Consider the following 10,656-nt stretch of genomic DNA (forward strand, 5'->3'; position numbering starts at 1 on the left):
GAGTTATTCATATTGCAATAAATTATACTGACGCGTGAACATGTAGTTCACCTTGCAGAGGGGTGGAGACGCATAGGCTTGTACAGAACCAATGCTACTGGTAAGGTAGCTTCTGAAACTAGTGAATGTAAATCAGTACATTCTAAGAAAAAGTGCTAGATTCCTTATGCGCCAACAACCACAGGCCCAACAAATCAACATGGTATATTGAGGAAAACACAAGTACACTATTTCTTGATTATTGGTTAAAGTTTCATTTGCAGTGCCACTGCTTGATGGCCCTTCAAGCCGTAAACAAACAATAAAACAGTGTTCACACATCTTTCAGTCCTGATGTGGGTCATCAGTTGACTTCCGCACAGACCACTATGCAATATATGTTGAGTAGGTAAAGCCCCGCCACTCCAGTGAAATATTATCAAAAAATGAAACATGGCTTTTTATTATAAAGTCGGGGACCAATCTGACGACATACCAAAGCTTCACATACACCTGTGGCTGGCTGGGCTTGTAATTCAGCCGATACGTCAGAGGCGCATGTACTGCACACAGAATACCTAATGAATCATTCGAAGACAATTAAGATAAAGGTAGCAGGTATTTCACTCATAACAGCTGCAAAAAAGCGATGTTTACTTTTTTTGACTGCTGAAGAGAAAGATTTATTCCGGATGTTCTAGAGTGCATATGACACAGCTATCCAAGATGATTTTTGCTACTCTGATTGTAGCTTGTCTACATGGCCGAATTCCTTCTCAACGAAGAATGAACATCTCTCCATACACTGAAAGTGGGAAGGGCGCACACCTTCATAGTATGGTACGAGCTAGCCAACAGCAATCACGTCAAAGCGGAGGCACCCAAAGGCACCTTTCAATAGCCCTACCTAAACAGGTAGCCAGTAAAGTACGCCAAGAAAACATAAAAATTAATGACAACCCCTTTAGGCGACGCGTAGAAGTGCATAGGCCTCCGCCCATTCTCTAACGAGACATTCATTAGAAAGCTGTGACATGCTCACTCGATTGTACTGCACGACCCCGCTCCCCTTTCTTTTATTTCGTTCACAGACGTCTTCGCACCTCTTTCGGTTCCTTCAATAGCGAATTCGGGTCATTCATTTTGATTGCCCTAGAGGGTTATGGGAAGACATCTTGCATTTGAGTGGCCGGAGTCGACCACATAGCCTACTTTTTGGTGGTTCATTGTGAACGTCAGCCTGCTACTTGTAGCGTTCCAAACGCTCTTATTCTGAATCAAGATCTGGCCATGACACCACCAAGGGATGTGTAGCGTGCAGTAGCCGCTGCAGTTTGTATGGCGGTGAACATTTGAGAACGTCAGTCCGAATTTACGAAATGTAGGCCTTACATTCTTTGCAATCACGAGTTTCGAAACATATGTTGAGATTTTGAGTTAGGTTCTTTTCTATTCCCCATTGCACGCGTTCACCGAAGCTTACGTTCTGCACGTTGGAGCCAAGAACATTTTAAAAATTGGCAGAAGCAGAGTTGGTTTCCACAGATTCAAGAATATTCATTGCTGCATTCCCTGCATCTAGAAACCAAAGTTTTTCAAGCTAGCAGCTCGGATGACGATAGCGATCACAAAATTTCTGCAAAAAACTTTGCCATGCGGCCGCTGTTTTGATGCAATTTAGAGCTGGGCGATGCCCTTGATGAATGTTACGCGCTAAGGTTATAGTTTACTCAGTAGCTTCTCGCTCTGTCTTTGTTGTAGGGCGTCAAACCCGCAGCAAATCTTGCTACGATCGCTTATATATAGTGTGTCCTTGCGAACACTACGTCACCGTTACCTCAGGTGAGCTTGTGTGTGTGTTTTTTTTTGTTTCTCAAGCAATCACGCAGCCGAATCGGGATGATGCTTTGAGGGTGGAAGGTAGTGCCATGAGCATAATAACTTGTATTACGCGCTATTGTTATTGGCAGGTTTGTATCAGTCATTGTGAGAAAGAAAGAAGACATTTGCACGAAAAAAAGACGATGAATTTGCTAACTATTCTGAAGAGCTTTACGTTCTGCTGACCTCCAGTTACACGTTTCTTCCAGACGTAACGTGACAATATGATCGGTACTCAATCTAAGCACTGCACGTGCAAACACAGACAAAAGAAGGTAGTGAGGCGTCTCAGGACACGACAAGCGCCAACGAACAACAGTCAAGGCATACAACGTCAAAAAAAAGGCACAACAAACTATCTGCGTATGCTCAGGCAAGATGTGAACCGATCAATGCGAAAAAAGTAGGGTGAACGTTAGAGGAATCCAATGCTAATTGTTGGGCTTTAACATCTCAAAACCTCGAGATGGTTATTGGAGAAGCTTTAGTATTGACGCCACAAATTTTGATCGTTGGGTTTTTTTTTTACCGTGCGCCTAAAACTAAGTATCTGGGTCTTGAGCATTGCGGTGCCCATGGAAAGTTTGATCCCGCGACCATCGAGTAACAGCAGTTCCTTAGCTACTAAACCTCGATGGCAGGCGATGTTAAGACATTTGGTTTATTTGTTAATCAATTCAATCAACGGTTGACTCAGGCATGATTGGTTGTCTGTGTCTCCAATTCAAGTGGGGGCTGCACTCTGTACTGCCAATACTGATCCAGTAGACCAGGGAAGTCAACCGAATGCACGTTAAGATCCAAAAAGCACACACAGAACAAACAGACATAAAATAAGGCTGACATAACTAGCTTTTACTCGCAAATTCTTAGCTTACTGCAACAAAGCACAGACCAAAAATTCAATAGAAAGACGAGATCGTTGCTGAAGGAGTGACGTTGAAATACAAAGCGCCAACTGCTATATTGCCCCGTAAGGTAGCGGCAACAGCACTCGCTTAATTTTCATGCTGATCCAAGTGTAACGCGCGCTTGAAATTCCTCAGTTGTCAAAAATGGCTAAGTAGAACGATGTTTTTCAATACACTCTTTTTCTTTTAGCGTTCAATATGACAACTGGTTCGAGAAAAGGGCATCAATACATATCTCAGGAAATAAACAAGGAATACATACGACATTAAACAGCAAGCTGACGTCACTCCTACTGCTGTGCACACAAGTTTTTTTAAACGAAAAAAATATCATAGGCCGAGAGTAAACGAGGAGATTAAGATGATATGAAATTCGTAGGCTAGTAACCGCAATTTTTTTGTTTTCTTCTTTCCTTTTCCTTTCAAACAGGCTCCTATTTCGGCCCCAAAAAAGGCGTGTCCACAAATCGATTTGGAAGCGGCCGTCTCGCGGCATCATGTTTCGGTTCGTAATCGCGTTTACGGACAGCGAAAAGTTTTTCTTATGTAGGTTCCTCTTCCACGCTTTCAGGCCGCATTGCCGGTGCAATTGGACACTGGCACACATACACGACAAACCTCTTTTGACATTCCGAGAGATGGAAGGTTGAAAAGACACGCTAGATTAAGCTGGCTGGACAATGGTCGATTTCATTCGCGCACATCAAATTGAGCTCGGTTCTAGTCCTCAGCAAAAAGGGCGCACAGTTCGAAGCTGCATAAACATGCATAAGAAAAATACGGTTGATAAAGTTGGGTGAGCGATAAAGCTGGAATACTAGGTTCACATCCTATTTTTTATTTTTCTGAATAAATGGACTTGTCCGAACGAAGATGAGCAGTATGAGGTGGGTGACAATAGGGCGACGCTGGTAGACAGTGAAGAAGAAGTCCCTAGAGGCACAAATGCAAGTTTCCAGCTCGTGAGAATAGTAGTGTAAAAAACTGCGACTAGTGCAGAGTGACCATATTAAATGAACAATGAATGCAGGGTCGGAATAACGATAGTTTTGCTCCCAGATGATATGCTCACTTGATACCATCACTTCAGTGATTAAAATTCTGACATTATGATGGCTTGATTTCTACTTAACATTTTTGGTGTTTGAAAATGAACCAATCAATAACATCAGTTCACGTGATTCGATTCCTAAAGGGCGTATGAGTGAGAAAATCGGGGGACGTCATACGCATGGTAGTGCTCTATCACCTCCAATACCCAGCGTTGGCCGTCATCGTGCACTTCAAGCTTGGACCGGCCTACAGCAGTGGGAGGCTACGCCCAGCAACCTAGCTCCAATGCACTGCCATGGTTATTTTAAATATAGGATTAGCACTACGTTTGATTCTTATTATCGCTGTGTCACATGTACAGATTATGTTGTCGACATTGGCATGAGCCGCCCCGCTATAGCTCTGAATTGGGACGTATAATCATCTGAATTTACGGGACCATCCGCATGAATGTAAAATACCTTACTATTTTCGGAATATTATAGTTTGTACCACTTACGAGAACGCCTACAGAATATTCGTCAGAGATTAGACTGGACGTTTCAGAATGCCACTCACCAAATTTTGTTGGAAGCCACTGTTTGCTGAAATTACATTCTTTCAGTACCCAAATTGAATACGTGCATTGGCCGCAGTGCACACCACCACACTTTTCTAGTCGATACCTAATCTTTTCCGTGTTCCTGACACACGCACCTCGCGTTTTCTAATCAATCTTGTGACGGATTACAATGCCTTGAGCGAGGTATTTCTTTCAGACTTTCCGCAGGATAACTTAAAACACCAATGTAGACATTGCACGACGTTTCTGCTGAAAAAAAATAAAATATGCTTGATTCCTACATCATAGGAATTCGTATAACAAGAAAATAAAACGTCATCATACAGAAGCAGTTTAGTGCCTATTGTAAATTCATACAAGAGAGCTTATACAATTATTGGTTGGACAGTTAAACACCGTCTAACGGTAATGCATCCACATTGACGCTTAGTGACTCATCGCCGACCCCACAGCTAACGTCTAAGGTTAATTATTGATTATTTATCATACATGCTCTTGTGTTCATCATTGGTTTTGTACCTGTAGTAACGCCCTAACCGAATGCACGTGATTTTGTCGCGACACTTGCTCCTTCGCGACGGCTGCCACCACATGTCGGCCGCAGTGTTATTAACGCGATAGCACCAAACAGCTCCTTTCGCAGAAACTCCGGCGTCGGCGTTATTATTTAAAAAAAAAAAATCATCGTATTATGCGCGACCGAATAATTGAGAAAAATTCAAATACAAATAAATAATAAAAAACTACTGGAGCACAGTGGGGACCGAATCAACGTTGTTCTGCTTCAAGTGGGGATCGGTCCTGGGCCGTTTGTTTGCCGAGCGAATGTTCTACTACAAGGCCACGCCTCGGCTTGTGTAAATAGTGAAAAGAACTTCGGCTTGCACATGCATTGAAAGTAGCTCTCTTGCTTCACAAACACATGCGTCCCGTATACATGCTTCCCAATTTAACATAGAATATTGCAATATTATTGTGGGGTACAAGCGTCCGTGGCCAACTGGCGTCAAAATATGTGATTATCATAATGGCCCCGTCGTTGAAAGCCGGTACCTCTTTGCAAAAGGCGCACACGCAACTTTGCCTATTTTCTGAAGGCCACGTAGTGTGTTCATAGCAATTTCGAAAAGATTTCATGCACTAAGTGTTCGAAGTACGCACTAAGCACAGAATGTCGCTATTGCGTTCAACTCCTAAAGGCGAAGCTTTAGACCCCCTATTATTTTTTTGTTCTTCGAATGAAAGCTATACCGTGCATACCCATATATTTTCAATAGAAGTTTAAAAGTTGGTCGATGTCAATATGCGAAGTTTGATACTCTCTAGTGTGGCACAAGTGACCCATAAAAGAATTTCGCGGCCCTGTTGTTTTTGCAATTTTCGGGTTAACTGCGACAGGCTACAAAGAAGCGCACGCTACGACGGCTACAGTGCATTTCGCATGCCAATTTTGCATTGAAGCAAGCGGCCCGATTTGCTATAAGCTAAGATAGAGAAAGCAAAACAAACCTTCGTTAACGAGATAATTTACAAAATAGGCCACTCTCTCACTCTCCACGTGAGATGCTAATGTAAAAAAAGGTGGGTGATACCTTGCATTCTTCGAAGTGTGCGCGAATAATAAGCATTCATGCCAACTGCAACCGAAGCGAGGAAGAGGGGCGCAGCCACATCGCCGGGAAGCGCCACGCGGGATTTAGGCTGACAGGTGATCTTTACTAGTTCTCCAGAAACGCGTGACGCGACAAGTGGCGGTGATGCATAGGCCTCCACGAAAGCAAATCCTTCGCTCGTCATTGTCTCTAAGAATTCGCGTGCTTTCGGTCAGGGCTTAGAAGGTCAGAACGGAACCAAAGAAAGTGGCACGAAGACAAGAAAAGAATGACTGATTATACGCTAACTTGAGCCAAGATACCCTACTCGTGGCGTGTTACTAAACTCCTCTGCCCAATGGACAGTTTCCAATAATCTGCTAGGTTGTTTGCTTGTATGGCTTGTTTTCCAACGAAAACTTCTCGTTTACAGACTGCTTTTCTCGCTAATATTGTTGTATTCGCGTGGTTGCGTGCCTTCGCTGGACTTTAGAGAGAGGAGAATTTCTTGTGCTCGTGTGCCTTTGCTGCACAATGAGCGAAAAAGGCAGTCTGTGAACAAGCGTTTTTGGTTGGTAAGCAAGCCTTACAGGAAAGCCGCAGAGTATGGCAAACTGTCCATTTATTTCTCCAGATGCAGCCATGGGGAGGTATGTTGTAAGAGCTTTGAGTAGTTCTCACTTAAAGCAAGAAAATGACACCTACAAAGCCATATCGGAGAAACCGGTTCTCAGTAGCTTGCACTATCCTCCGCCGCGCAAGTGTTTCAACGGGTATATAGATCTTCCTGTGGATTGTAAAAAAGGGGGAGAGCGCGACCGCAGTCCCCCACTACCAAAATTGCATGCCCCATCTGCCCCAGTTTGGGGTAGTGGCAGGGGTCAGCACGAGCGCAGTGCAATGCCCGCGCCTCTCCCTGGGGGCACCGCCATCTTGACCACGGTCACCCCGACACCAGGTAAGTATGCCAGACAACGGGTCGCACTCGGTCAGCGCCCATCGCGACGTCTTGTGTTATTCTGGTTAGGTGCAGACGACGGTGTAAGATCACTGTTTGCTTCTTGCATATTTTAAGGAGCCATTTGAAGAAACACTAATGACCCGCTAATATACGTAGCCCTGTTAAAAAAGTTGAACTTAGCTTAGATTAAGGATGAAAAAAGCTCAAGTTTGATCAAATATGACAGCATTTTTAGCGCAACAAGCATGAATGATCTTTACTCTGCTAGGGCACTAGCGCTGCGGTCATTTCACGGAGGGCGCACGTTTTTTCCTATGCTATTCATGTTCATGCACTTGTGCTTGTATATTTAGCACCACATCATGACGTTCTAGTCAATAAAGATATTAAAACACAGTCACTTTCCATGCGCAGGCGACGCATAACATCGACTGCGAAGATACGTGCGATCTATCAATTTTTTTATTTTTTTGCGATTCGGGAAGGGATATTTTGCGCATTCGAACATTTGTAAAGAGCACCTTTTGTGACTCGAAGCTATTTTTTTTTCGAAAGTAATTAGTGGGTTAAAACGCACCCGTCCCCTCGTGCTTACGGTACGTTTGTCTAGAAAAAGAAAAAAGTTTATGTGCAAATTTCAATGTGGTTCTATAGACTCAACTGTGTATATGAAACTGTCATGTGTAAGCTCAGGCAATTCGAAGATACTGTGCGCTTTCATATTCACACATCGTTTTCGCACGCATGGGTTTGAACACAATCAGCTCCTACCTTCGTTTTAGCTTTTGTTTGTCATGGTTGTCAATATTTTTATATACCAAGGGCAAAGAAGGTTTTCTGCAAGTCTAAATTTCGAAGCAACCCATACAATTATCTGCTAAAAGTGCATAAATCGAACTGATATACTGAAACGCTCAACACTGAAGCAGCAAGCTCTCTTCATCGTTGAACCCTCTCATGAAAACTTTTCAGCGTCCTTTGTTGTGAATCACAAGCAGGGTGACAGCGGGAATCCTCATATGGTCACGACTACTATTTGCGATTTAAATAGACCGAAAAGCGCGTTCAAGCAACGCGGTACAAGTGTTGCGTTAGCGGGAATTGAATCTTAGTCTTTGTTTAGGTTAAAAATTCTGATGGTGGAATGAGAAATTGTTATTGTATTCATTGATTGTAAATATCATACGAAAGGAAATTCTAAAATTAATTAGGGCTGAAGCTTGGGCAAACGACAGTGAAACTGCTGGAAAACATTGAACACAATCGACAATATATTGCAGGTAGAGTTGAAGCACAGGTACAAAAGAAGATATCTAAACATTATAAGAGGTTCCAAAGTGAAACATTTTATAACACCCAAAGCACGGACGTCTACTGACAAGGTATGTTATTTTGATATTAATATCCATTTCATATGCCGCACCTACCAACCTCAACACTTTATTTATGTCAGGCCACCACAGTAGCAGCCCTGGCGACTTCCCGTGGCAGCTTGGCTAGTAAAGACCATGTCAGGTAACAAAAGTTCCGAAATAGACACTTGTGCGTCAGCAAAACATTCAAAGAGGCCGCTTGTGTGTCACCAACCCATAGATGGGCTGCCAGGATTTCTTCATTAGAATGGGTGGGGGGTGGTCACTGACAGCATAGGAGTTCATCCAGGGGCCGTATCCACCACTAGCGCCTACTAGCTAGGGTCCTCATTTCTATCACCGCCGTGGCGCTTTAAGTGTGGAGCAGCCATTGCTATTAACGTCACGATATCTTGCGTAAGCCTGTGAAGAGAAAATTTGAACGTCAGGGACTCGGGATGCAGTTGAAAGCCAGACTTGTTTTAAAAGAAAGTGCTATTCGAGAAGCTTGTGAAATTTATATTGTTGGTGTGCTTTCACGATTAAAAAGAAAAAAAAACGCTTAAGCCAAGGATAACCAAGACAGTGTTGTACGTGCTTTGTATTAAATGCGAAGCATTTCTTAGCAAACTTTGGCGACTTTAGGGTATCTATCTATCTATCTATCTATCTATCTATCTATCTATCTATCTATCTATCTATCTGTGGGCACGGCGGACCCTGCGCGACCATGGCACTTACGTCTATGTTCTGCCTCATGCAGGGCATTCTCGGATTCGCCATATTCCCAACAGCCGGCCGTCTGCGAATCAGCAAACTGTGTATCAGCGATGCGGACCAATGGATGCCAATGCGTCATCGCATGGAGCCATTATCACTGAATGACACGGCTAGCACGACAGCGCAATTTACAGCGCACAGCACAGGAGGCCGCCTAAGGGGAGCTACCGGTGCACAGCGCAGATGCACTTCATCGCTCGACATCGCTATAAAAGGATCACCGCAAGCCTTCGACCCTCGTGGGCACGGCGGACACGGCGGGACCATGGCACTTACGTCTATGTTCTGCTTCATGCAGGTTAGTTCCAACGTGGGTTCGTTTCGTAGTGATTATCGCTGTATTTTGGTCTTGCCGTGCCCTCGGCGTTGTCAGAATATAGCATATGAGGGTTTCGTGCTTGTCGGTTGATTTTATGCGGTGACGGGGAAACAAACCCTGGCCCCACCCAGAAAGAACTATATGAAGAAGTGCTCAACGGCCCAGTGAAAATTCACGATGATGTGCTTGAAATAAAGAAACAGTTTATTGAATTGAAAAATGTGGTACATGATTTCATTACGGCACAAAAGGATTCCCAAGAACGCAGCATTCCCAGTGAAAAGGTGGGAAATACGTTACAATCACTGGAACGTATTGTAAGCTTTCGAAAGAAAAAGCTTACCTACTTCGAAAACCATATAAGACGGTCAAATTTGATTATTCACGGTATTCCCGAGTGCCCTAATGAAACTGATGCAACCCTGAGGGAAAAAGTGGTTAAGAAAATATTCACAGAAAAGCTTGGTGTGAAATGTGATTCCATCGGACGCATACAGCGACTAGGAAAACAAACTGGTAAAAGGCCTATCAACCTTTACGTTCAAATTTTATTGAAAAGAAAGTAATATTAGAAAATGCCAAAAAACTTAAAGAATCGACGGTATCTATTCAGAATGATTATTCTCAGTTGACATTCAAGAAACGAAAAATGCTGTGGGACAGTGCTAAGAACGACAAGCGACAAGGAAAAAATGGATTCTTAGTACACGACAGGCTTATAGTAGATAAAGATACATTTTGTTGGGATGAATTGCAAAACAGGCGAGTAAAAGCAGGAGCCTGTCAATCTTCCAAGCCGCACTCGTGACCTATTCCAGCACTATGTAAAAAACAGTTAAGGCTACTAAATATTATTACCCGAAGTTTTGTGAATAAAACTGAAGCGTTCGAAGTGCTTCTGCTGCAACATGATCCACATATTACGGTTGTTACCGAGACTTGGCTACACAAGCATTTGCCTAATGACGACGTCTTCCCCCCATCCTATACAGTTTTTCGTAAAGACAGACGCACTAGGGAGGAGGGGTGGCCGTATTAGTAAAACAGTGTATCGATGCTGTTTTGTTGGTTGATCTTGTTGACATAGAATGCTTATGTATTAGCGCTACATGCTGGGGTCATTGTCTTGTTGTAATTGGGTTGTACAGACCCCCAGACGTTACTCCAGAATACCTTAGCACACTGAAAAATTATATGGCCATATTTGACAGTAAAAAGGTCTTACTGATTGGTGACCTGGGCCTACCTGGAGTAGACTGGGAGCGC

The 10,656-nt window shown here is 43.4% G+C and overlaps 1 non-coding gene across 1 annotated transcript; it reads right to left on the reverse strand.

The window, feature by feature from the left end:
• Nucleotides 1–6,781: 6,781 nt before the first annotated feature.
• LOC119178819 (U1 spliceosomal RNA) lies at nt 6,782–6,944 on the reverse strand. Its single transcript, XR_005110788.2, has one exon. It is a non-coding gene; the product is annotated as a U1 spliceosomal RNA (small nuclear RNA).
• Between the last annotated feature and the right edge of the window lie 3,712 nt (nt 6,945–10,656).

The sequence above is a fragment of the Rhipicephalus microplus genome, chromosome 1, assembly GCF_043290135.1.
Source record: "Rhipicephalus microplus isolate Deutch F79 chromosome 1, USDA_Rmic, whole genome shotgun sequence".
Taxonomy (NCBI): Eukaryota; Metazoa; Arthropoda; class Arachnida; order Ixodida; family Ixodidae; genus Rhipicephalus; species Rhipicephalus microplus.